The sequence below is a fragment of the Tamandua tetradactyla genome, chromosome 16 (assembly GCF_023851605.1).
Source record: "Tamandua tetradactyla isolate mTamTet1 chromosome 16, mTamTet1.pri, whole genome shotgun sequence".
Classification (NCBI taxonomy): domain Eukaryota; kingdom Metazoa; phylum Chordata; class Mammalia; order Pilosa; family Myrmecophagidae; genus Tamandua; species Tamandua tetradactyla.
The window spans coordinates 68,339,236-68,366,233 of record NC_135342.1 but is presented as its reverse complement, the minus strand read 5'-3'; the positions used below and the strand labels follow the sequence as shown (position 1 = coordinate 68,366,233).

The 26,998-nt window shown below is 44.0% G+C and overlaps 1 protein-coding gene across 3 annotated transcripts in view; it reads left to right on the top strand.

The window, feature by feature from the left end:
• IL34 (interleukin 34) overlaps positions 1 to 26,998 on the top strand; it is a 52,574-nt gene that overhangs the window by 7,057 nt on the left and 18,519 nt on the right. The window lies entirely within an intron of this gene.

Sequence of the window (26,998 nt, the reverse complement as noted above, 5' to 3'; positions counted from 1 at the left end):
CTGGGATGAGCCAGGACCCAGCATCAAGGGATTGAGAGAGCCTTCTTGACCAAAAGGGAGAGGAGAGAAATGAGACAAAATAAAGTCTCAGTCAGTGGCTGAGAGATTTCAAACAGAGCTGAGAGGTTATCCTGGAGGTTATTCTTATGCATTATATAGATATCCCTTTTTAGTTTGTGGTGTATTGGAGTGACTGGAGGGAAGTATGTGAAACTGTTGAACTGTGTTCCAGTAGCCTCGATTCTTGGAGACAGTTGTGTAACCATATAGCTTTTACAATGTGACTGTGTGATTGTGAAAACCCTGTGTCTAATGTTCCTTTTATCCAGGGTATGGACAGATGACTAATAATGATAAAATAAATAAATAACAGGGGGAGGTAAAGGGTAAAAATTGAATAGATGGAAATACTGTGGGTCAATGAGAGGGAGGGGAAGGGGTAGGACGTATGAGTTCTGTTTTTTTCTTTTTCTGGAGTGATGCAAATTTCTAAAAATGATCATGGTAAAGAATACACAACTATGTGATGATATTGTGAGCCATTGATTGTATAGTACGGTTGGACTGTATGTGTGTGGATATTTCTCAATAAAATATATATATATAAAACACAGCAGAGCCTCCTGAGATGTCCCACTCCCTATCCCACTTCTCTCAGTCCATCAATAAATCATGTGAAACTGAACCTTTGTCTCAGGCTCTGCTGCTAAGGAAGCCAACCTTAGATAGGACATTAGGGATTAGGGTTCTGGGTCACAGGACCAGCTGATCCAGGAGGGTTCTTCTATCTCTGAGAGTCTAAAACTGTACAAATTACTCAAGATACACAGCAAGTGAGTGGGAGAGCCAGACCCACAAATCTTTACTCACAGCCTGATGGTGCTGGGGTGGGGAGGGTGGGGAGGGTAGGGGCTGCTGGTAAATATGGTGCAGAGGTTCCCAGCAGCTGTCCTCCCCGATCAAGTTTTAACTCAAGTAAGGCTATTTCTGCCTCGGTTAATTCCAGAAGTCTCGGTTGCCTGAATTCCTCCCTTCTCTCTGTGTAGGAATAATTCATACTAAAGTATGAGAGATTGGCTGCTCCTAAGCCTCCCAGACACAATGCAAGAAGATCTTGTTAACCCCAGCTGATCTGTAATTTGATGGACTTTATGTCAGAGTGATAAAGTGAGTTGGAAAAATACATGGAGTGCAAATTCAGAGATTTTTGGGGGGATATGAGGAATATTCCTCAGCTGTCCCAAAGATCAACTTCCCCACCCCTATTTCTACTACCTGCCACTCTGCTCTCCTCATGAGCAGACCACACTTGTTGGAAAGTGCTAAGTGTCTTTCTCAATATCCCATGGCAGAGCCTGAAAAAGCTGTGAGTCACTGGAAGGGAAGGTGACTCAGCTAAGGAAATAATTTTGCTAAAAGTACATTTTAAAAAAGAATGGACAGTGGTTGAGCCAAGCCCTCTTAGGGGTTATTTCTTAGGAAAGCAGAGGACTGTGTATGATTTGGTAAATTTCCCCGCTGTTTTCTAAAGGGTAGGTGTCATTTACTGGCTCGGGCAGGCTCGCAGCATGGTCTGGGGAGTGGAGGTAGGGAAGGGTAGGGGTTGGCAATGTTGAGGATTTGTGGCCACACCGGACAGGGCCTTGCCCAGTCCCTGCCCCTCTTGTCCAAGTGACCTTGGACAAGTCATTTGCTTTTCCCAAGGCCCAGTTCCCTCATCTCTAAAGTGAATGGGCTTGGGTATTCCAAGCCTTGCAGCTCAAAGTGTGGTCCACAGACCAGCATGCTCTGCAGCTCCTGGGAGCTCTTTAGAAATGCACATTCCCAGGCCACAAAGCAGACCTTCTGACTCAGAATATATATGTTTATTAGAGAAGTTGCAGGTTTACAGAACCATCATGCACAGGATACAGAATTCCCTTCTACCAGCCCACTCCCAGCCCCTTGCGTGGGTGCGGAACATTTGTAGAATTGATGTCAGCCCATTTTTATAATACTATTATTAGTTATAGTCCCTGGTTTAACTTAGGGTTTGCATTGTGTAATTCCATGGGTTTTTTTCTTAATTTTTACTTTGTTACCATATATGCAGAATCAAAAATTTCCCCTTTTAATCACATTCAGATATATTTTTCAGTGCTGTTAGTTCCAGTCACAATGTTGTGCTGCCATCGCCACTGTGCCAGTTTAAATCAGTTGTGCACCCCAGAAAAGCCATGTCTTTTAATCCTCATTCAATATTGCTGGCTGGGAACTTTTTTTTTTTTTCCTGGAATCTCTCAGCCACTGACACTTTATTTTGTCTCATTTCTATCTCCCCCCTTTTGGTCAAGAACATTTTCTCAATCCCTTGATGCTGAGTCCCAGCTCATCCTGGGGTTTCTGTTCCACATTGCCAGGAAGGCTTACCCCCCTGGGAGTCATGTCCCACACAGAGAGGGGGAGAGCAGTGAGTGGCTGGGAGCTTTTTGATTGTTCCCATGGAGATGTGACCCACCCAATTGTGGGTGGCAATTTGATTAGATAGTTTCCATGGAGATGTCGCCACCCATTCAAGGTGGGGTTGCTTACTGGAACCCTTTAAGAGGGAACCTTTTTGGAAAAAGCTTCAAAGCCCACACAACCAGAGACCTTTGAAGATGAAGAAGGAAAACACCCCTTGGGGAGCTTCATGAAACAAGGACTCTGGAGAAAAAACTAGCAGACGTCGCCATGTTTGCCATGTGCCTTTCCAGTTGAGAGAGAATCCCTGAACTTCATCAGCCTTTCTTGAGTGAAGGTAACCTCTTGTTGGTGTCTTAATTTGGACATTTCTATAGACTTGCTTTAATTTGGACAATTTCACAGCTTTAGAACTGTAGATTAGCAACTTAATTCATTCCCTTTTTAAAAAAGCCATTCTATTTCTGGTATATTGCATTCTGGCAGCTAGCAGACTAGAACACCCACCACCCATTACCTAAACTTTTTCATCATTCCAAATAGGAACCCTGTACATTTTAAGTCTTTTTTTTAATTGTAGATTTTAAGTCTTAATTTCCCATTCCCCATTCCCATCCTATCCCCTGGTAACCTATATTTTGGATTCTAACCCTGTGAGTTTGCTTATTCTAATTATTTCCTATCAGTGAGATCATACAATATTTGTCTTTTTGTGTCTGGCTTATTTCACTCAACGTGATATCTTCATGGTTCATCCATGTTGTCGCATGTATCAGGACTTCATTCCTTTTTTATGGCCGAGTAATATCCCATTGTATGTGTATACCACATTTTATTTATCAATTCATCAGTTGATGGACCCTTAGGTTGCTTCCATGTTTTGGCAATCGTGCACTATACCGCTATGAGCATCAGTGTGAAAATATTTGTTTGAATCCCTGCTTTCAATTCTTTGGGGTATATACCTAATAGTGGGATTGCCGGGTCATGTGATAGTTCTATCCTTAGGTTTAGAATCTATATATTAACAAGATTCCCAGGTGATTCGAGGCACCTCACAGTCAGCAGGTGTCATCTGATGGAAGCTTGTTAGAGGTGGGCCCAGACCTGCTGCAGCACAGCTCCGAGGGGGGCGGGCAGCCGCGTTTTCACACGTGACGGTTGCCAGGCGTTGAGGCTCTGTTCTAAAATCGGCTGCAGCTGGGGCCTGGCTGTCTCGCAGCTGTTGTGTGCAGACCTGGTTTTGCGCTGCTTTCTGCCGCCTGAGACGCTCGCGCACCTGCGCTTCACGGCAGGTGTGCGATGTTGTTTTGTCCTTTGCTCTGCCAAAGAGAAAACTGAAGTTCAAGGGACGCTAAGCCAATTGCCCAAGTGCTTTCTAAATCACTTGTCTTGCGGTTAACAATATTGACATTACATTGTTTCCAGCAAATGTCCGGGAGCCGTTACAGGATCATAATACTGCTTGTAAACATTCAGGTTACCTGTGTAACAGACGACGGGGCTCTGTGGGGACAGCAGCTGGGGTGGGTCTTGTGAACTTTCACAAGGCTTAGGAGCTCAAGAATTGCAGCCCCTCTCTTTTGCTATTTGATATTTGATTAGATAATGCATGTGTACGGTTTAAACATCAAGCAAGGAATATAGTGAAAACTTCTCTTCCTGGGTGGGCCACAGTGCTCAGTGGCAGAGTTCTCACCTGCCATGCTGGAGACCCAGGTTCAATTCCCGGTGCCTGCCCATGCAAAAAAAAAAAAAAAAAAAAGTTCTCTTCCTATTCCTGTCCTCTAACTGCCCAACTCTCCCCAACCCTGACCCCAGGTAACTATTTTCGGTTTATTAGGAGTCCTTTCGGAGTCTCCTTATGGAAATACAAGCCTCTCTCTCTCTCTGTGTGTGTATACATATATGTAATTCCCTTCCTTTTTAACACAAAAAGGATTATTGTATAATGCCTTGCCCCCTCTGCTGAATAGAGTTTGCAAACCATAATGCACACTGTTGTGTGCCTTGCTTGTACATCACTCTATACTATTGTGTGTGGTAAACATCAGGTAATTTTTTATCTTTTACTCTGTCACTTCTGCAATGACTAACCTCATGCGTGTAGCATTTTGGAGGCGCATAGCATATATGCAGGATAAAGGCTCAGAAATGGGATTGTTGGGTATCTGTACTTTCTTTTTGAGAGGGATTGCCAACTTGCTCTCCCTAAAGTTAGTAACAGTTTGCACCTCCAACAGCTTTGGATGAGAAGTTACTGTTTTCCCACATCTCTCCTAACACGTTAAATTGTCAGATCGTTGGATTTTTAGCAATCTGATAGGTGAAAAACGGTGACTCAATGTCGTCTTAATTTAAGTTTGTTATGAAAAGTTTGTAACATAATATGTTTAAGGATCACTTCTGTTTCTTTTTCTAGGACTGTTTGGCTCATATTCTTTGATATTTTAAAAATTTGGATTGATGGCTTTTTCTTTTTTTTTTTTAAATTTCTAGGAGCTGTGTGTATGTTAGGGAGATGAGTCTTTTGCCTTTGGCACAGATTGCATCCAGTTTGTTGTTTCTTTTTTATTTTGTTGATTTTTTGTGGGTATGCAGCAGTTTTTATCTTTATATGGCCAAATTTATTAGTCTTCTCTTTTATGGCTTCTGAATTTTGACTTACAGTTAGAAAGGCCTTCCCTCCTTCAAGATTACAGAACGTCTGCTATGTTTTCTTCTATGATTTCACAATCAATTTCTGTTCCTGAATGATGTGATGTACAGAGCCAACATTACTTCTTTTTTCCGGATGGCCATCTTTCCCCTGCTGAGTTGAGAAACTCCCTGTTCAGAGGCTGTTTATCTTAATCTTCTTTTTTCCCCATACGTAATTGAGTCTATTTCAGAACTTGCTCCTCTTTTCCATTAGCTTCTCTTCCTAGTTATGTTTGTTTTTGTCCTCAGTGTCTGGCTTACGAAGGCTTATGCTATTTTTATTTTGTTTTGGGCTTAAACAATGGGAATTGTTAGCCCAGAGTTTTGAGGCTAGGAGAAGTCCAAAATCAAGATGACCTCACAGTGATGCTTTCTCCGGGTGACAGTGGCATGCGGGGCGGGTTAGCGGCCATCTGAGACCCTTGGCGTTTCTGTCATATGGGGCCTCTCCTGGCCACTGTCTTTTTTTCCGGGTTTCACCGTCTTCTGGCTGCTCCCTCTGGCTGCCTCTCGCTCTGTCACCGTCCCTAGAAGGTCTTCAGCAAGAGGCTCGAGCCCTGTCCTAACTCAGGATGCCACACTGTAACTGAAGCGACCTCATCCAAAGGCCCTATTGACAAGGGTTCACACACGCAGTAGTGGATTAAAGTTACGACTGTTTTCCTGGGGTCCAAAGCTCCAGGGCTTAGGATACTATTAAAAAATAAATTTTTATATCTGGAGGACCTGCTTCTTTATTCTTTTTAGAGTTCACCCAGGCTATCCCTGTTTATTTACTTTTCCATTTGAACTTGAAAAGCCAATGTCTAATGAATGCATGCACACAGGGTTGGTGTTTTATTGGGGTGGCTTTAACAGAAACGGAAGCATACCGCCTATGTAGAAAAGTGAATATGTTGTAAATACACAGCCTAATGAATCACACAAAGTGAACATGGCCTTGAAACTATTACCAGGTCTGGAAGTTAAACATGCCCAGTGCCCAGAAGCCACTATCCCTGGCACTGAGCCGGTCACGTCCCCACCCTCCTTCCTCATTTCCAGGGTCATTCGTTGATTTTGTCTGTTTTTAAATTTTTATGTACACTTATTCTTTTGTATCAGGCTTCTTTTGCTCAACATTCTATGTGTGAGGTTTCTTTATTCATTTTCTCGTTGATGAACATTTCGTTTTTCCTGGTGTTTAGCTATTATGAATTATGTGGCAGGGGACACTGTAGCACGTGGCCTTTGGTGTCCAGATATATCGATCTCTGTTGGGTGTAACCTAGGAGAGGAATCACCGGCCACGGTTTGCACATGCCCAACTTCAGAAAATACCACCAAACAATTTTCCAAATAGTTCACTCTTCTTCTGGAAGTGTCTGAGCGTTCCAATTATTCCTATAACCTTGCAACACTTGGATGTGCTGGCCTGCATCCTTCTGTATTGTTTATTTTTTACAGCCTTTTAGAAAATACTTTGCACATATTTTGATCACTTCATGCCTCGGTATTTTATCGTTTCTGTGCCTTTTGTAAGTGGAGTCTTTTCTAACTGGCTGTCATTTGTCTACTGTGTTTTGGTTGATTCTCTTGGATGTTGCAGGTTTATGATCACACTATCTATAAATGGGAACAATTTTACTTCCTTCTATTCAATCCTTATATCTCTAATTTCCTTTGCTTATCTAATTGCATTTGCTGGTACCTCCTGTACAGTCGTTGTGGGCATGTGTTTTAGTTCGCTAAAGCTGCCACAATGCAACACACCAGAGATGGATCAGCTTTTCATGAGGGGATTTATTTAGTTAAACATTTATAGTTCTTCAGAGGAAAGGCAGCTAGCTTTCATCTGAGGTTCTCTGCCACATGGGAAGGCACAGGGTGATGTCTGGTGGCCTTCTCTCCTGGCTACTGGGTTCCAATGGAGATCCCCCGGGGTGATTCCTTTCTGCATCTCCAAACTTCTGGGCTGAGCTGTGACTGCTGAGAAGAGGTATGCTGAGCTGCTGAGCTCTCTTCTGACCTCTCTCTTTTAAGCCTCTAGCTAATTAAATTAAACCACACTCATTGTGGAAGGCGCTCCCCTTAGCCATCCGCAAATGTAATCAGCCATAGATGAATTTCACATACTGAACACAACAGAACAACTGGGCATCACCATCTGGCAGGGTGACACCTGAACCTACCTATCACAGCATGCTTGGATTGTTCAACTTTAGTGGGAATGCTTCTGGTGTTTGCGAGTTAAGCAAAATGCTGGCTTTTAGCTTACATTTATATATGTTATTGTGTTAAAGAATTATCCATCAATTCCTATTTAATGAGGATTTTTTTTTAATTAAGAAAGGGTATTGAATTTTGTCAAATGAGTAGTCAACGTTTATGGATATCCTAGGATCTATTATTGTATTACATTATGTTAAGAAGTTTCCCAATGTTGAACCACCTTTGCACTCCTGAATTAAATTCTTTGATCCTTCAGTGGACTGGCCTGTCCTACTGGAGGAGCTTCTTAGACTGAGCCAGCAGCTGCTGTGGACGTGTGTGTGGCCACTACATAGGGGCGTAAGTATCCTTTTTTTGAGGTTGAGGAACCATTAATCTGATTTTCCTCCAGGAACCCCAACTCTCAGTTCCTTCCTGGCATAACGGGCGGTAGGAACTGGGGTTTCCTCCTGAGTCAGGGAAAGCTCCGTGATTCTGAACTCAGCCTTTCTCCAGCTGTTGTTGTTTTTGTTAACTTTCATTTCACTTAAAAACAAAACAAAGCACACCACAAACTAAAAGCCTTTATCTTGTTATGCTCGGTCTTGTTGATGTACAGTTTCGGAGGATACCTTTTATGAGTCCTTGGGCTCTCATAAATCCAAAAACCGTGTTTCTGAAGAAGGATTAGGGAAGGGAAGAGGTTGAAAGAGTCTAGGTCTGTAACAGAGAAAGCTCTGGGTTCTCGGCCACTGGAGAGTCCAGTGTCTGGTCCAGAGACGCAGGTAACTAGTTACTCAGCCAGGCAGCCAGTGGCTACAAGAGTGGTCTCTGGGCCAGGTTGCAGGGCTCGGACCCCTGTCCTGCAGCTCACTGCTTGCATGATTTTGGACAAGTTACTTACCCCCCCTGGGCCTCAGGCGCCTCATGAGAAAGTGGGGATGGCAGTACTTTCCCCATGTAGCATCGCTGGGAGGATGCAATGAGCCAATGTACATAAAGAGATTGGAAAACTTCTTGGCACAGGGTAAACAGCCAATGAATTAGACTGTCCACTGGGGTTGGGCCAGGAGGCTCAGCATTGCTGTCCGTTCCTTACCTTTGCTGGCGCTCATCCTGACACAGACATCTGAAGGACGTGCTTAGACAAGTGACAGAAGAGCCAAAATAATGACATTTTAAAAACTCATCTCCTCTTGTGAGAGTCTGGGCTGTAGAAAGCAGAAGGAATGGAGCCAGAGATTCCTTAAGGTTGATATTTCAGATAATGCGTTTGCGAGGTCGTATGGAGGAGAGTTGGGCCATCCTGGCTCCTAACCAACCTTCACCGTGCCCTTTCTTTCTTTCTTTTTTTTTTAAAATATTTTTATTTGAGAAATTTTCACACATATACAGTCTGTACATGGTGGACAATCAGTGGCTCACAATATCATCAGATAGTTGTGCATTCATCACCATGATCATTTTTTAGAACATTTGCATCACTCCAGAAAAAGAAATAAAGAGAAAAAAGAAAAAACTCATACATCCGATACCTCTTACCCCTCCCTCTCATTGACCACTAGTATTTCCATCTACCCAACTTATTTTGCCCCTTATCCACCTGTTTTTTATTTATTTTTATCCATTTTTTTTTTTACTCATCTGCGTATACTGAATAAAAGGGGCATCACACACAGGGTTTTCACAGTCACATGGTCATTGTGAAAGTTATATCTTTATACAATCATCTTCAGGAACCAAGGCTACTGGAATATAGCTCATCAGTTTCAGATTCTTCCTTCCAGGCACTCCAGTACACCATAAACTAAAAAGGGATATCTATATGATGCATAAGAATAACCTCCAGGATAACATCTTAATTCTGTTTGAAATCTCTCAGCACTGACACTTTACTTTGTCTCATTTCTCGCTCCCCCTTTTTGGTCAAGAAGGCTTTCTCAATCCCATGATGCTGGGTTCTCGCTCAACCCCGGGAGTCCTGTCCCACTTTCCCAGGGAGAGTTACACCCCTGGGAGTCATGTCCCATGTAGAGGGGAGGGCAGTGAGTTCACCTGCCGAGCTGACTTAGAGAGACTGGAGTGGCCTTTATTTCTGAGGCTGGGCACTGCCTCAAAAGTGGGCTGGTGTTTTGTTTTGTCTTTCTGCTGACTTCTTTTTAAATAGTGAAAAATAACATATATACAAAAAAAGCAATAAATTTCAAAGCACACCACAACAATTAGTTATAGAATAGATTTCCACATTTGGTATGGGTTACAATTCTATAATTTTAAGTTTTTACTTAAAACTTAAAAGATACTAGAGACTAAAAGAAATATCAGTATAATGATTCGGAAGTCATACTCATTTGTTAAATCCTACCTTCTCTTTCATAACTCCACCTTCTCCTTTGATCTTTTAAAATTATTTATTTGTATCAATATATATTATATATTCACATAAATGCAATCATCCAAGTTGTACAATCAGTGGTTCACAAAATAGTATAGCTATGCATTTATCATCACAATTGACATTTTTTTTTCCTTTTGTGAAAAATTACATATATACAAAAGAACAATAAATTTCAAAGCACATCACAACAGTTAGTTGTAGAACAGATTCCAGAGTTTGGTATGGTTACAGTTGTACAATTTTAGGTTTTTACTTCTAGCTGCTCTAAGATACTGGAGACTAAAAGAAATATCAATATAATGATTCAGCAATCATGCTCATTTGTTAGACCCTACCTTCTCTGTATAATTCCACCATCACCTTTGATCTTTCTCCTGCTCTTTAGGGTATCTGGGCTATGCCCATTCTAGCTTTTTCATGTTGGAAGGGGCTGTTGATATATTGAATAGGGGGATGGAACTAGTTGGTATTCTGGAGAGGCTGGCCCTCTGCATTTCAGGACTTACTTGGTCTAGGGACCCACCTGAAGGTTGTAGGTTTCTGAAAAGTTAGCCAATGCATGGAACCTTTGTAGAATCTTATATAACACCCTAGGTATTCTTTAGGATTGGGGGGCTTGCAGAAGAGCGACCTTCGGAGTAGTCTCTTGACTCTATTTAAACGCCTTATTTATTACATTTCTTTTTCCCCTTTTGGTCAGGATGGCATTGTTGATCCCATGGTGCCAGGGCCATGCTCATCCCTGGGAGTCATCTCCCACGCCACCATGGAGACTTTCACCCCTGGATGTCATGTCCTATGTAGTGGGGGGTGGGGGGGCAATGGTTTCACTTGCAGAGTTAGGTGTAGAGAGAGAGAGGCCACATCTGAGCAACAAAAGAGGCCAACAAAAGAGGTCCTCCGGATGCAACTCTTAGGTATACCTATAGGTAGGCTAAGCTTCTCTGCTACATTCATAAGCTTCACAGAAGCCAGCCTCAAGATCAAGGGCCTGGCCAGATCTCTTGATCTGGGTGTCTCTAATGTTTGACACAGTATCAGGGATTTCCCCAGTGGTAAAGTTTAATAGTTGCATATTTTTTCTCCCATCCCTCCAGGGACTTTGCCAATACTTTTTGATTGTCTGCTTAATATACTCTGGGATGATTCCAGACATTACACTAAGCTATACAGGACTAAAGGCCCTCATTCTTAGTCTGGGCTCCCTGTGTTTGGATTGTTTAAATGATCTAACCAGACAGGTTGAGTTAGATTATGTACTACAGAAAATTTAGGTTCTGGACAAAATAAACCTTTCTTCCTTTGGTCTCAGAGTAGATGACGTTCTATAGACAAAGTCTTCCTTACCCCTGTGTTCTGAATTATCTCAATCCAGACCTGATTGGCTTCCTTCTTATCTCTAATTACCAGGTTATCCATATATAAAGCAGCCCCTCAAAGTCCAGAAATAACAAGTACCCCTCTGAACTAAATGTGACTGCTGTAAGAGCTTCCAATCTAGGCTACTGTTCTCTTATAAGTATTTTCTAAATGAGACCATGTAATATTTGCTCTTTTGTTTCTGGCTTGTTTTGTCTCACCAAATGTCCCGCAGGTTCGTTCACACCGTTGCATGCCTCACCACTTCGTTCCTTCTTGTAGCAGCCCATGTTCCGTTATATGTATCCACTGTTGTCACCTGTCACTTCTCAGCCATCCTTCTGGGCGGTGTGTTTCGCAGTGGCTGAAAGGCAGGTCTCTTGGGTTGTGCTGCCCCTGGTCCCTGTGGCATGTGTGTTTGAAAAACTAGAGGGAGCTTATTTTTTCTGCTAGAGGCTGAGCCTGAAGATGGTGCCTCAGGTTGGGGTCCCGCTGAGGGCCAGAGTTGGGGTGTTTCCGTGGAGTGTGAATTCTGAGTAGTATTGGGCTGGCTTTTTTTTTTTTTTCCGGTGTTCTGTCTAATTTAGTGAGACGTGAGCCAGTATGGAGCCTTCGCTGCCAGCTTGCTGTTCCCAGTGAGCTATTTTCTCTTTTTAAAATTAAAGTGTAATTGACTTAAAATAAAATGCACAGGGTGGGCCACGGTGGCTCAGCAGGCAGAGTTCTCATCTGCTGTGTCAGAGACCTGGGTTCGATTCCCGGTGCCTGCCCATGCAAAAAAATAAAAAATAAAATAAATAAATAAAACACACAGCTCTTGTGTGTTCAGTACGATGTTTGCTGACAATTGTGTATATCCACGCAACCACCGCGCCAATCAAGAGCTGGAACATTTCATCCCCCCGGAAAGCTCCCTCCTGCCCCTTGTCAGTCACTCCTGCCACCCCCCAACCACCCCAGACAACCACTGTTCTGATTTCTGTCATCACGGATGATTTTGCCTATCAGAATAAATAAACTTCAAATAAATGGAACCATACAGGGTATGTCCGTTCGTGTCTGGCCTCTTTTACTCAAAATTATATTTTTGTTTAGTTTTGTTTGGGCGCATGGTCCAGGAATCGAACCCGGGTCTCCCGCATGGCAGGCGAGCACTCCACCACCGCAACACCCATGCTGCCTCCAAGCTATGCTTTTGAGATATATCCAAGGTTTCACCTGGAGCTGTAGTTTATTCCTTTTTACTGTGTGATTATACTGCAGTTTGCATATCCATCCTCCTCCTGACAGACATTTGGGTTGTTTTCAGTTTTTAGCACTGCATATTATTCATAATATGAATATAGCAGCAAGGCACATTTTTGTTCATTCTTTTTGTGGAGATATATATATATATTTTTTTTCCTCCTAGGTTAAATACATAGGAGTGGACTGGCTGGGTCATGGCCTGGGGTTTGTTTAGCTTTCTTAGGAATTGTCAAACTGTTTTCCAAATCAGTTATCCTGATCTGCACCGCCACCAGGACCGCAGGAGGCTTCCGGCTGCGCCCGGTGCCTGGGAGAACGATCCGTGTTTCCGGGGCGGCGCAGGGAGGCAGCGAGCCCCCGGGGCGCCACCGCCGCGCTCCTGTCGGTTGTGTTGTGTTGGTCGCGCTGCCGCTCGAGGAACGCTGTGGGGCACAGCCACCCGCCGGGCCGCGCTGGCCACTGAGTCTTCCTCTTTTCAAAGATCGGCACCTGTGGGCGCGCTGCGCGCTCAGCCCTTCCACCCTTGGGTGTCCTTGCTTGTCGGCGGTCAGGTTGGGGCGCCACCAGCAGCTCCCTGGAAGCGGGGGTGCCACGGGACTAGATCCACCCTGGGTTTCCTTCTTTTCTTATTTCACAATCTAGTAAGTGTCGTCCTCACAGATGATGGCACAAAAAGCAATGACGATAAAGGAAATGATGCAAAAATAAAAGAAAGCACTTCCGTGTCCCAATCCCCCTCCCCACTATTATTAATAGAGTATAGTACTAGCGGGAAACGCCGAGATAGCACACGCGCTGCACCAGCTGAAGTTCTAAGCTCTCTGCATAGGGAACACAAGAGGTCTTCACGCTCCCTGCTGAGGTTGGAATTGAGAGTCCGGCCCATTTTACAGGTAGGTGACTGAGGCCAGGGGAGGTTCTCGCCTTATTCAAGCCGTAGGTGGGGAGTGCAGTTGGAGCTGAGGCAGTCCGGCTTCAGAACCTGTATCTTACCTGCACATTGCAGCCTTAGGGTCATTCATATTTTAGAAACTTAAGCACATTTATTTAAAAAGGAAACTTTTTATCACTACCACTAGAGAAGCTCCATCTCCCTTGCCATAAATAGATGAAAAGATACTCTGAAAACAAAGTAGCATCATTCCAACTAGAGTCTGTTGCTTCGGTGCTTTTTTGAAAAGTGGTTCCAGTTCTACAGCTTGATCCATTCCTATGATCGAGTCTATGATCCATTTTGAATTAATTTTTGTACATCGTGTGAGGGACGTGTTCATTATTTGTGTGTAAGTACATCCAGTAGTTTCAGCACCACTCACTGAAAAGACTCCTTCCTCTCCTCATTTCCTGCTTTTCTGAGCCTGGTCTTTCTCATCTGCAGAATGGAAGGATTAATACTCACCTCCAGTTGCTACAAGAATAGAGAGATATAATCATTTCGCTGTACTGTATATAAAGCAATTAGCCATGGTCAACCCCCTCAATACAAATCACTTAATTTTCAGATTTTGCAAACTGCTTTCCCATGGTTTGGCATTTAAGTATTTCCATTTTTTTCCTGTAAGGGTAAACAGCAATGCAATGGGTAGTCTAAGCGTACAGCCTTTTCCCTTTTTTGTACTTATTTTAGGCATGCCCATGGATCTCATCCATATTGCAGATTAGTATTAAAGGGGTTTGAATGCATGCACTCTGCCAGCAACCACCCGTTGCTTTTGAATTAGCCTTGCTTCCAATGAGAGGGAGCTCCCTGGGAGATTTAAGAACTGAAATTATCACCTTCCCTGGCAAACCTTTCCTGCCTTCCAACCCCTACTCGCCCCTTGTTCTCTTTTTTTTTTTTTTTTTAAAGGAAAGACAGAGAGAAGGAAGGAAGGAAGAAAGGGAAACATCTTTAAACATTTTCTTGTTTTATTGTATTCTGTTTCTCCGTTTTTGTTACATGGGCTGGGGCCGGGAATCGAACCGAGGTCCTCCGGCATAGCAGGCAAGCACTTTGCCCGCTGAGCCACCGCGGCCCGCCCCGCCCCTTGTTCTCTTGATAGGCGATTTCTCATCCGGTAGCTGCACATACTTTCCCACTATACTTCTTCCTGCACTTTTATTTATCTCTCAGCCCTCCCCCACTGGGCTGGGTACCACTTACCGGAAACATGTCTTCCTGGCCCCCAGCAGAGTGCCTGGCACATAGTAGATGCTTAATAAATGTTGACCAGCAGTACAATGTCCAGTGTAGCTTTAGTGCTCCCTCCAAGAGGGACCTTCGGATAACAGCATTCTTTCTGTAGGAGTGACGGGTGTCACCCTTGGGTGCCATGTCATCTTGTTCTGTAGACGTTTATTCCAAAGCATTGTCACGTACCCCCGTTAACGTTTGACAGTTTCACGTGATGTCTGGATCCTGCATTAAATAACATCGAGTCCCAGAGTGAGACGGCTTCTTTTCAATGCCTTTTCAACCTCTCTTACTTCTTTAGGATAGGGCTTGGCAATGGCAGCACCAGGGGGGCAGGGTAGCCCTTTTTGGAAGGTCCTGTTGTGGCCGGGTGTTGAGCAGCAGCCCCGGCCACCCCCCACTCGGCCAGTAGCACCTCTGCCTCCCCCCGCCCCGAGCGGTGACATACAAAAATGTCTCTAGTCTTTGACATATGTCTGCTGGGGAACAAAATTGTCCCTGCTTGAGAATTACTGCTCTAGGAGAAAGACTCAATCTGGGTCTTTATATATAATTTTTTAATTGTGAAATATAACATATATACAAAGAAAAGAAAGAAAAAAAACAATAATTTTCAAAGTACACTTCAACAAGTAGTTACAGAACAGATTTCAGAGTTTGTATGGGTTTCCATTCCACTATTTCTGATTTTTCCTTCTAGCTGCTCCAAAAAACTGGAGGCTAGAAGAAACATAAATATAGTGATTCAGCAGTCACACTCATTTGTTAAATCCTATATTCTCTGTTCTAACTCCTCCTCCTTTGCTCCTTCTCCCAACCTATAGGGATCTTTAGGCAATGCCTATTCTGACTTTTTCATGTTGAGAAGGGGGTGTCGGTACTAAAGGATAGGGGGATGGAATTAGTTGCAATCTTGGAGAGGCTGGTCCCTCTGGGTTTCAGGATTTATCTGGCCTAGAAACCCTCTGGAAATTATAGGTTCCAGGAAAGCAAACTCAGTGCATGAAACTTTTATAGCATTTCAATTTGAGCCCTAGGTGTACTTCAGAGTTAACACAAGTGATGTTGCTTGGGGTTTGGTGCTAATACATTTCAACCCCCCCTTGAGTCCTTGCCTATCTCCCTTTTCCAAAAAGAGAGCACAGATGCCTGGCTCAGAGCCTTCCACAGGCAAAACTAGCGCACCAGAATTTACTTACCTTGTTCTCTTGCCTTGGTACAATGTTTTTGACAGGGAAAACTTTTTCTCTGAGTGAAAGTGCTATCAAGTTCTTTATGAATAACTGTTCTTAATTTAAAAAAGGAAAAAAAAGGTGAGTGGAATTAGGGCGTCACATCTCAGGGCCAAGCCGTGGTGCAGTGGACATCTGGGTCCGAGGTAGGAATTACCAAGCAAGGACGTCTTCGGATTTTGGCAATTCCATTACCTGCGGCAGGGGGGCAGCTTTCATGTTTTTTTGTTTCACCTAAGACAAAGCTCCACCCTGGCAGACGCCCTGGCTGTCCAGTGTGGGCGCCTAGCTTCCCAGATGTGCTAGCTCCAATTACACCCGGCACCTGCCTGGAGTGTATTACCTGTGCCAGTGCTTTAGTCCTTGGCCCCGGGAGTGCAGCTCAGGGTCTTACTTGATAAAATCACTCAGGTATCTTTGGGTCACCTGGGCGGAGGCCAGTGCACATCTAGAACCCAGCCAGCCCTCCTTTGAGAAGCAGATAATTGACAAACAGGTCCTACGGGAGGCCTGCAGGCTTTCTGATTTCACAGAGATCAGGCGTAGGGAGAAAATGCAATATCTCATTTACATCAGACCTCCTGGCAGGGCTGCCGATCTGCTACTGCTTCGGCTTCCGTCAGGGGAAAGGGTTTGATCAGAGAAGTAGGTGTGTTCGAATGTCACAGTTAGCAATCCTCATATGAATTAATGGGTCTAAGTGGGGCTGCTAACATCAAAAAACAGAGCGAAAACCAGACATTGTGCACCTCCTGTTGAAATAAGGCAATTCCATGGTTGGTTGTGACAAAGAGTGTTGAGCTTCAGTCTGACCCAGCTGGCAGTCTGCGCAGGGGATGTCGCGCTGTCCCCCGGCCGCGCTGTCAGCAGAGCCCAGGCTGTGGGGCCCTCTGCAGAGCAGGCGGCAGGTTCTGCAACAGATGAATTATAGGGGAAAAGCGGGATGCAGGGGGAAGCCCATGGATTAAAAGAGATTTAAAAGATACACTGCATTTTTTTAAATGAACAAAGCGAAAAACAAAGAACGAAAATACAATGTCTGGGGATCTATGCGTGGGTGATAAAATCATAAAGAAATGCCGCAAGGCGAGTGCCATCATAAGTGGGTGGCTGCTTTTGGGGGGCACTGTGATTGGAATGGGGCACGTGGAGGGGCTCTCGGGGTGGCTGGCAAGGTTCTATTTCTCGTCCTGGGTGGGGGTGACAGGGTGTGGTTTCTTAGAGTAATTCATTAAGTTATGTCTTTGTTTTTAGGCTGTTTTCTGTTTCATTTTAAAATAAAACAATTTTTAAAAGTAATAGGCACAGACTCGGTGGCCAAAGGAAGCAACTCAAGTGCCCATCAGCACGTGGCTGGCTGGATAGGGCGCGGAGTGTACATACAACGGGGTATTGTTTGGCAGAGGGAGGACACGTGACATGTGTGGGACGTGTGACCGCAGGGTTGATCCTTGAGGACATCGTGCTGAGTGAGATAAGCCCGACACAGGGAGCTGAATGTTGGATGATCTCACCCCATGGGATGGTTAGAATAGACAGACTCACAGAGCCAGTGATAAGCTGCCAGGGGCTGGGGCAGGGTTTGGGAATGGCGAGTTGTTTTGGTGATGGATGGAGGCACATCATGGTGAAAGAAATTAACAACACTGGATTATATATTTGAATGTGGTTCTAAGAGAAAATTTTAGGTTGCGTATATGTTACTAGAATGAAAATTTTTTTTTTAAAAGAAGACTTACAACGCAGTATACTCTATTGCGAATGATAGATTATAGTTAATGGTACAATTACGAAAGCGTTCTTTCATGAATTGTAACAACTGTACCACACTAAAGCAAGGTGTCAATACCAGGGGCGTGGGCTAGCTTGAAGCTGTTATGTACCCCAGGAAAGACTGTGTTCTTTTAATCCATCCCTGTGGGTGTAGACCTGTTCTAGGTGGGATCATTTGATTAGGTTATTTCAGTTGAGCTGTGACCCGCCCCATTCAAAGTGGGTCTTAAATCCTCTTACTGGACTCCTTTATAAGAGGATAAAGGATGCACAGAAAAACCCTAGAGAACACAGAGAAAAGCCCAGAGAAGCTAAGAGAGGACCCACAGAAGCTCAGAGAGGAAGCCACTGAAGCCAGAAGATGAAACCAACAAAACCCAGAGTGAAGGACCAGCAGACGTCACCATGTACCTTCTCATGTGACAGAGATGTCCTGGATGCCAGGAGTCTGTCTCTAGGTATCATCCTGTTGATGCCTTAAGTTGGACTTTTTTTTACCACCTAAGAGCTGTTATTTGTAAGCTAATAAATCCCCATTGTAAAAGCCAACCCATTTCTGGTATATTGCATTCTGGAAGCTTTAGCAAACGAAACAGATGGTATAGGGAACTCTGTATATTATGCATGATTTTTCTGTAAACCTACAACTTCTTTAATAAAAAAAGTAATATGCAAAAGAATATTGTAGTGTGCCACCATGCTGGTTTGAATCTGTGGTGTACCCCAGAAAAGCCAGGTTCTTTAATCCTCATTCAATATTGTTGGGACGGAGCTTTTTGATTGTTCCCATGGAGATGTGATCTACCCAATTGTGGGTGGTAACTTTTGATTAGATGGTTTCCATGGAGATGTGTCTCCATCCATTCAAGGTGGGGTTGCTTACTGGAGCCCTTTAAGAGAGAACCATTTTGGAAAAAGCTTTAGAGCCCACACAACCAGAGACCTTTGGAGATGAAGAAGGAAAACCCCCCAGGGTACCTCAAGAAACAGGAAGCCTAGAAAGAAAGCTAGCAGACGTCACTGTGTTTGCCATGTGCCCTTCCAGTTGAGAGAGAAATCCTGAACATCACTGGCCTTCTTGAACCAAGGTATCATTCGCTGGATGCCTTAGGTTGGACATTTCTATAGCCCTGCTTTAATTTCTACATTTTCGTAGCCTTAGAACATGTAAATTTGCAACTTATTAAATTCCCCTTGAAAGCCGTTCCATTTCTGGCATATCACACTCCGGCAGCTTTCAAATTAGAACAGCTACCTTTTGTAAACAAAAAGAGGAAATGTGACAAAAATACTTCTATTTTTTCTTTAAATAAACAATGCAAGGATAAATAAAAAACTAAAGAACATGGTTATCTATCAGCAGAAGGAAAGAATACGTGGACAAATAGGGACCCTAAGCTAGACCCTTCTGAATATACCTTGTTTTATAGTTTTTACTTTGGAATGATGTAAATGTTTTATGGTAATTAAGACACAAAATCATATCAAAAAAGAAGGAACAGCAAACAAAAACAATCCATAAAAGTAAAAAATCAAATGGAAACTTACAGTATTTTGACTGTATATTCCTGGTGGGAATATATCCTAACAACCCCAAAGAGATCTGATAGTACATCGATTTGCCTTATTGTTAAGTTATGATATTGGTGTTACTATTTCAAAACTATTTTATACCAAAGAAGAAAGCAAGTAAATATTTTTTATTTAATTTTTTATTAATTAAAAAAATTTACAAGAAATACAAACATTCCCAACACATACGCTCAGCAATTCACAATATCATCACATAGTTGCATATTCATCATGATCATTTCCTAGAACATTAGCATCAATTCAGAAAAAGAAATAAAAAGACAACAGAAAAATATAACAAACAGAAAAAAAAATTTTACAGGCCATACCCCTTACTAATCCCTTTCATTGATCACTAGCATTTCAAACTAGATCTATTTTAACATTTGTTCCCCTATTACTTATTTTTATTCCATATGTTTCTCTTGTCTGTTGACAAGGTAGATAAAAGGAGCATCAGACACAAGGTTTTCACAATCACACAGTCACATTGTGAAAGCTATATCATTATACAATCATCATCAAGAAACATGGCTACTGGAACACAGCTCTACATTTTCAGGCAGTTCCCTCCATCCTCTCCGTTACATCTTGAATAACAAGATGATATCTGCTTGATGCATAAGAATAACCTCCAGGATAACCTGTCAACTCTGGAATCTCTCAGCCATTGACATTTTGTCTCATTTCCCTCTTCCCCTTTTGGTCGAGAAGGTTTTCTCAATCCCTTGATGCTGAGTCTCAGCTCATTCTAGGGTTTTTCTCAATCCCTTGATGCTGAATCTCCGCTCATTCCAGGATCTCTGTGCCATGTTGCCAGGAAGGTACACACCCCTGGGAGTCATGTCCCACGTAGAGAGGGGTAGGGTGGTGAGACTGCTCATTGTGTTGGCTGGAGAGAAAGGCCACATCTGAGCAACAAAAGAGGCTCTTGGGGGTGACTCTTAGGCCTAAATTTTAAGTAGACTTGACCTATCCTTTGCGGAGTTAAGTTTCATATGAACAAACCCCAAGACTGGGGGCTCTGCCTATAGCTTTGGTTGTCCACACTGTTTGTGAGAATATCAAGAATTCAATTTGGGGAAGTTGAATTTCTCCCCATTCTCACCACTCCCCGAAGGGGGCTTTGCAGATACTTTTCCAGTCACTGATCGAATCACTCTGGGATTCATCGGGGCATCACTCTGGACAAACCAGCAAAATCTCATGTCCTAACTGAGATTCCAAGTACTTATGGCATTCACTCAAACTATCTACATAAGTTATATTAGGAAATGCACTAGTCAAAATATAAATTTTCTAACAAACATTTTTTGCTTTAGTCTTACACAGAAGGTGACATTTTAAAATATTAATTACCATCTATTTTCAGTACCGTGCAATAATGACATTCTTTTGTTCTTCCTCATGCAAAAACATTTTTAAAATTGTACCTTGTACATTTCACTGTTATTATACACTCTAGGCATTCCTAGATTATACCATCTCAATCTTTAACATCTATCTTTCTGATTTCAATATGTCCCCAGTCCTCCTCCCTCTATCATTCTCACATGCAGCTTCATTCAGTGTTTTAACATAATTATATTACAGTTAAGTAGTATTGTGCTGTCCATTTCTGAGTTTTTGTATCCAGTCCTGTTGCACAGTCTGTGTCCCTTCAGCTCCAATTACCCAATGTCTTACCCTATTTCTATCTCCTGATGGTCTCTGTTACGAACAAAATATTCCAAGTTTATTCACTAATGTCAGTTCATATCAATGAGACCATACAGTATTTGTCCCTTAGTTTTTGACTAGTCTCACTCAGCATAATGTTCTCAAGGTCCATCCATGTTGTTACATACTTCATAACTTTATTCTGTCTTAAAGCTGCATAATATTCCATTGTATGTATATAGCACAGTTTGTTTAGCCACTTGTCTGTTGATGGACATTTTGGCTGTTTCCATCTCCTTGCAATTGTAAATAATGCTGCTATAAACATTGGTGTGCAAATGTCCGTTTGTGTCTTTGCCCTTATGTCCTCTGAGTAGATACCTAGCAATGGTATTGCTGGGTCATATGGCAATTCTATATTCAGCTTTTTGAGGAACCGCCAAACTGCCTACCACAGCGGTTGCACCATTTGACATTCCCACCAACAGTGGATAAGTGTGCCTCTTTCTCCACATCCTCTCCAGCACTTGTCATTTTCTGTTTTGTTGATAATGGCCATTCTGGTGGGTGTGAGATGATATCTCATTGTGGTTTTGATTTACATTTCTCTAATGGCCAGGGATGTTGAGCATCTCTTCATGTGCCTTTTGGACATTTGTATTTCCTCTTCCGAGAAGTGTCTGTTCAAGTCTTTTTCCCATTTTGTAATTGGGTTGGCTGTCTTTTTATTGTTGAGTTGAACAATCTCATTATAAATTCTGGATACTAGACCTTTATCTGATATGTCGTTTCCAAATATTGTCTCCCATTGTGTAGGCTGTCTTTTTACTTTCTTGATGAAGTTCTTTGATGCACAAAAGTGTTTAATTTTGAGGAGTTCCCATTTCTTTCTTTCTTTTTCAGTGCTCTTGCTTTAGGTGTAAGGTCTATAAAACCGCCTCCAATTATAAGATTTATAAGATATTTCCCTACATTTTCCTCTAACTGTTTTATGGTCTTAGACCTGATGTTTAGATCTTTGATCCATTTTGAGTTAACTTTTGTATAGGGTGTGAGATATGGGTCCTATTTCATTCTTTTGCATATGGATATCCAGTTCTCTAGGCACCATTTATTGAAGAGACTGTTCTGTCCCAGGTGAGTTGGCTTGACTGCCTTATCAAAGATCAAATGTCCATAGATGAGAGGGTCTATATCTGAACACTCTATTTGATTCCATTGGTCAATATATCTATCTTTATGCCAGTACCATGCTGTTTTGACCACTGTGGCTTCATAATATGCCTTAAAGTCAGGCAGCATGAGACCTCCAGCTTCGTTTTTTTTCCTCAAGATACTTTTAGCAATTCGGGGCACCCTGCCCTTCCAGATAAATTTGCTTATTGGTTTTTCTATTTCTGAAAAGTAAGTTGTTGGGATTTTGATTGGTATTGCGTTGAATCTGTAAATCAGTTTAGGTAGAATTGACATCTTAACTATTTTAGTCTTCCAATCCATGAACATGGTATGCCCTTCCATCTATTTAGGTCTTCTGTGATTTCTTTTAACAGTTTCTTGTAGTTTTCTTTGTATAGGTCTTTTGTCTCTTTAGTTAAATTTATTCCTAAGTATTTTATTCTTTTAGTTGCAATTGTAAATGGAATTTGTTTCTTGATTCCCCCCTCAGATTGTTCATTACTAGTGTATAGAAACACTACAGATTTTTGAATGTTGATCTTGTACCCTGCCACTTCGCTGTACTCGTTTATTAGCTCTAGTAGTTTTGCTGTGGATTTTTCAGGGTTTTTGACATATAGTATCATATCATCTGCAAACAGCGATAGTTTTACTTCTTCCTTTCCAATTTTGATGCCTTGTATTTCTTTTTCTTGTCTAATTGCTCTGGCTAGAACTTCCAACACAATGTGGAATAACAGTGGTGATAGTGGACATCCTTGTCTTGTTCCAATCTTAGGGGGAAAGTTTTCAGTTTTTCCCCATTGAGGACGATATTAGCTGTGGGTTTTTCATCTATTCCCTTTATCATTTTAAGGAAATTCCCTTGTATTCCTATCCTTTAAGTGTTTTCAACAGGAAAGGATGTTGAATTTTGTCAAATGCGAAAGCAAGTAAATATTATCTTAAATGTCATTTGGAAACAAGAATTTCAGCACAAGAAATAAAGAGATGCAAATGCAAGGCCAAAAGAAGTCAAGTAAAAACTCTAGGGCTGTGTGATGGTGGCTCAGCGGCAGAGTTCTTGCCTGCTGTGCCGGAGACCTGGATTCGATTCCCAGTGCCTGCACATGCAAAACAAAACAAAAAATCTCTATAATTCTGATTCTTATCTACAAATTAATGATTTCTTTTTCTCTTTCTAAAATATAATGTGTCCTAGGTCTGTCCCCCTGCAAAGGCCTCTAAATGATGACAACCCCATAGTCACGAGCACCTTTAGTGACTAGGCTGTTGGTATGTAAATAGCATCCCCACTACAAGCCTTCGTTGGAGAAATAGCTGATTCTGAGTCTGAGACGGGAAGTGTGCAGGCTGACTCTGGAACCCTCCTGAAAGCAATGTCATGCCTGAAAGCAAGGAAGTGATGAAAGATGTCTGAGCCGACTTGAAGGCTCTCCCATTGGCCCAATTATGAAATGATTTGAACATCAAAAAGAATAATAAACAGCCGCTTCCGAAAGCCGTTTGGCCATTTCCTTTTCTTTTCCCCCATTCGTTTATGTTTTATTCAAGAAGTGGGCCCAGTTTTATCATTTTCACAAGAATGAGTCAAGGGACAAAAGGTAAACTTAATTCTTCTTAGCTTTTGGCTCCCTGGCAAGCTGCTGGCCCCTGGGTTGACAATCTCTATTGAGTGGTTCTTAAAGAGACAAACATGATACCACCACATGCCAGGAGCTATCATCCTTAACAGCAAAACCGGTTTCTATGGGCACAAGTCTCACCAGGAGGAGTGAATCACAGGTACAGTCCTGGTACAGTCAGCCTCATTCAGAGTTTTGTCCGGGACAGGGTCTGTGATCCAGTCAAGACATCGACTTAAGAAAGGGGATGCTGTCTGTCTCCGGTGGCCCCTAAATGGTGTCGGCTGCCCTTCGATGGGCGTGATCGTTCTCCTCAATCCACCTCCACGCCTCCCCGGTGTGAGCTGGCGCCTTCCGCCCTGCCGCAGACGGCCCGCAGGTGCACCCCTCGGATCTGCACCTCTCGGAGCCTGCACCCCTCGGATCTGCACCCCTCGGATCTGCACCCCTCGGAGCCTGCACCCCTCGGATCTGCACCCCTCGGAGCCTGCACCCCTCGGATCTGCACCCCTCGGATCTGCACCCCTCGGAGCCTGCACCCCTCGGATCTGCACCCCTCACACCCTTCACCCCTCAGATCTGCACCCCTCACAGCCTTCACCCCTCGGATCTGGCAGCTCCGGACCCTCCACCAACTCCGTGTTCCGTTCCTCTGTAGAGGTCTTCAGATACTCCCAGTCCCTGTAGAGCTGGCTGATTTTCTCCCAGCCCTCTTGCCGCAGGCGTCCCAGGTGGAACCGTCTGGCAAAGCTGTGCGTGACTTCCGCGCGCCCAAGCGTAGTTGCGATGTTCTTATGCCTCCATCAGGAAATCCCAATTTGTCTAGATTTATGACCGCTTCCTTCCCAGCATGCGGTTTAACCGCGGGGGCTGTATCTGGGGGTCTGCCAGACTGCGATACTCAGGGCGCAGGCTGCACGGCCAAAGACGCGCAGGCGTGGGAGTGAGAGGGCGCCGGGCGGGTTGCACCCTGGGCCGAGGTGCGGGGCTCCCCCCGGGCAGGCAGCCCGGCCCGGCCTGATCTTGGCTGCGCGCCTGCCTCCGAGCCTGCCCTCTGTGACCTGTGGGAATGGCGCCCGTGCTGCGCTGCGGGGCGGGAAACCCAGGGGCAGCTCTCGGGCGACGTCCTGCCCAGCGAAGGTCATGGCTGTTTGGGAGATCCCAGGCAGGCACGCAGCGATGTGCAGGGGGTGGTGAGGGGGGTTAGATGGTGTAAGTGCCGATGGAGGTGATCCATTTTCAGGGTCTCAGCCTCTTCCTTCAGGGATTTCCAAGTCACGGAATCAGACACGACATCCTGAACACCAGATCCTTTGCAACAGGTGCATATCTTTCCATAAACCTTCCACCTTGACTGTGAATGAGAACGCCCCCTTGCCGGAGCTTCGTTCTGAGCTAAGCCCCCACCCCACCGTATATGCCTGTGGGTGGAACTGAACAAACCCCAAGTCCTGGCGTGCAAGTCCTGCCTCCGTCACCTGCCCCGTCGCCCGTGCTGAAGTGGGAAGGTGTTCAGCCAGAACAGGCACACCCATAGCTCCCAGAGCTACAGTGTCTTCTTTTCTCTTACGCAGCGTGTGAACTCATCCTCTATGCACTGTGCGATAGAAAATGCCATGTGATTCCTCATTTTCCACTGGGAGATCCAAGCTGGTATCATCTCTGAGAGACCTTCCATACTGGTGTGTCCAGCCCGATGTCCAGCCACAGTGCTGATGGGGCTGCCCTCCTTCCCCAATCTTGCTCCTGGGTATTTACCCAAGAGTCCATGCATAGACCTGTCTGCAAATGTATATAGCAACTTTGCTCATGACTGCAAAAACCTGGAAGCAACTTAAATATCCTGTAACTGATAAATGGATGAACAAATTGTGGTTCAGTGAGTTAGTACTTGTTTTAGTTTGTAAGCTGCCAGAATGCAATATACCAGAAATAGAACGGCTTTAAAAAGGGAACTTATTAAGTTGCAAGTTTACAGTTCTAAGGCTGTGAAAATGTTCAAACTAAGGTGTTCAGAGAATGATCCCTTAACTCCAAAGAAAGGGCCGATGAAGTTTGGGATTTCTCTCTCAGCTAGGAAGGCACTTGGCAACATCTGCTAGCTTTCTCTTCCAGCATCTTGTTTTATGAAGCTCCCCGCCTGGGGGACATTTTCCTTCTGCATCTCCAAACGTGTCTGGCTGCGTGGGCTCTCGTGGCTCTAAACTTTTTCCAAAATACTTTCCTATTAAAGGGTTCTAGTAAGGAACCCCACCTTGAATGGGTGGAGACACATCTCTATAGACACCACCTAATCAAAAGTTACCACCCACAATTGGGTAGATCACATCTCCATGGGGACAATCAAAAAGCTCCCACCCAGCAATATGAATGAGGATTAAAGGACATGGCTTTTTTGGGGTATATAATAGCTTCAAACCAACACAGCACTTATCAATAAAAGGAAACAGACTCATGACACATTCAACAACCTGGATGAATCCCAGAAGCATTTTCTAAGTGAAAGAAACCCAGGACAGAAATGGCAACATACTATATGATTCCATCTATAGATTTTATATTTCCAAATAACAGATATTGCTACTTCTTAATCTCGGGCATTACCTGTTGGCTTCTCATCATGGAAGATTTAGCTCTTTTCGCCCCCTTGTCTCACCATACGCCCACACCTTTCCCTATTCCTGTCTTTAAATGGACATTCACTGGTTACCTGCCATGACTTTAAAAATGCAAGTCACAGCTGGGCATTGTAGAATAATATACTAATGTTTACTTTTCTTTACTATTTATCTCAGCATGAGATTCCTAAGGACTGGGTAGCCTCAGGGGCAGAGAGGAGTGAAGAAGCAGAGAGGGAGAGGAGAAAGGGGGGAGAGGAGAGAAGGGGGGAAAGAAAGAAGGGGGGAAGGAAGGAGGGAAATGGGAGAGAGGGAGAGAGGGGAGAGGGAGCAGAGGGGAGAGAGGCACCCTTGCCCTCCAGGGAGTGGGGGAGGCTGCTGGGCTCGGGGCAGGCCACAGGTCACTGGCCAGCCTCCTTTGGGGGGGTCCTCAGGGAGCTCCCTCTTGCAATCCTCCTTTGGCTTTCACACCTTTTTCTCCTCTCGGGTTCAAGGGATGGGCAGACGATAGGGCTGGGTTCAGGGCTCTCGGTGCAGCTGAGTCACCCCATCTCTCACTCTCTTGGCACCCCCCTGAGTCTGGTGGTCCAGAACGTGTGGGGCTCAGGGTGGGAGCTTCCCTGGAGATTTCTGAGGGCAGTGCTTGCTGAGGGAGTTTTGTGGGACGCAGACAAGGGCAAATCGGCCCAATTCTGGCTTGTGTTTGTAGGGGTGCGGGTGTCGGGGAGGCCAGGCTGCCCCCTTGCTTGTGCGGAACACAGAACCTGGGGCCTTGCAGCCCACAGGGAGCCCGGGGCACCGGGGCCACGAGCAGGGCATGACTTCACGTCACA